This window comes from Egretta garzetta, unplaced genomic scaffold (genome assembly GCF_000687185.1).
Source record: "Egretta garzetta isolate BGI_Z169 unplaced genomic scaffold, ASM68718v1 scaffold510, whole genome shotgun sequence".
In the NCBI taxonomy this organism is placed as follows: Eukaryota; Metazoa; Chordata; class Aves; order Pelecaniformes; family Ardeidae; genus Egretta; species Egretta garzetta.
Window position 1 is genome coordinate 250,800 of NW_009258477.1, and position 634 is coordinate 251,433.

At 54.6% G+C, this 634-nt stretch overlaps 1 protein-coding gene and 1 long non-coding RNA gene across 2 annotated transcripts in view; one reads left to right on the forward strand and one right to left on the reverse strand.

The window, feature by feature from the left end:
- The window catches only part of ASXL2 (ASXL transcriptional regulator 2), a 69,424-nt gene that overhangs the window by 3,910 nt on the left and 64,880 nt on the right, over positions 1-634 (reverse strand). The gene's annotated exons all lie outside the window — the stretch shown is intronic.
- The window catches only part of LOC118452788, a 13,967-nt gene continuing 13,339 nt past the window's right edge, over positions 7-634 (forward strand). The window contains exon 1 of the long non-coding RNA XR_004842620.1: positions 7-172. This is a non-coding gene — a long non-coding RNA (uncharacterized LOC118452788). The remainder of the gene's footprint in view (positions 173-634) is intronic.

The following is a 634-nucleotide window of genomic DNA, read 5'->3' on the forward strand; positions in this document are numbered from 1 at the left end:
GTTCTTGGGCTACAACCACCGCCAACGCGTGTGCACTATGCACGCGGGAGTAATTTTTGTGTACATTTTTTGAGATTTCGGGTTTAGATTAAAAAAAATGGACTTTACTTCTAATACCGAGATCCTCTTTGCCACTGGGTGTCCAAGCAGTGACGTGCAATGAGAACGGGGGGTTGGACTAGATGACCACTAGTGGTCCCTTCCAACCCTATGAGCAAAATGGAGCCCGAGCCACGCTGCAGCCCTCGCCAACTCACGCAGACGAGCCCTGTGCTGGGGGGACGCCACGCTCTGCGGGGCAGGGACGGACACGTTTCTGGTACAACCTGGTCAAGTCTGCAACTCTCTTTTCTTTATCGTTACCAAAGAAATCCCTGCACCCTCCTCGGAAAACCCCACCGCTTCCACAGCGATGGCTTCGGCTCTTTGCCACCCGCGCGCCAGGCTCCCGGGCGGGGAGGGGAGGGCAGAGCAGTAGCACGAGCGGCGAGCCCAAGGGAAGGGTGAGGACCCGGCTTTGTTAATATTGCTTCATCTTAAAAAGGCCTTTGGATTAAAAGTGAATTCAGTGCTTTCCCATCAAAAAGATGCACAGATCTGTTACCTGACCGAGACGCAGTCTGGCCCCCACCCC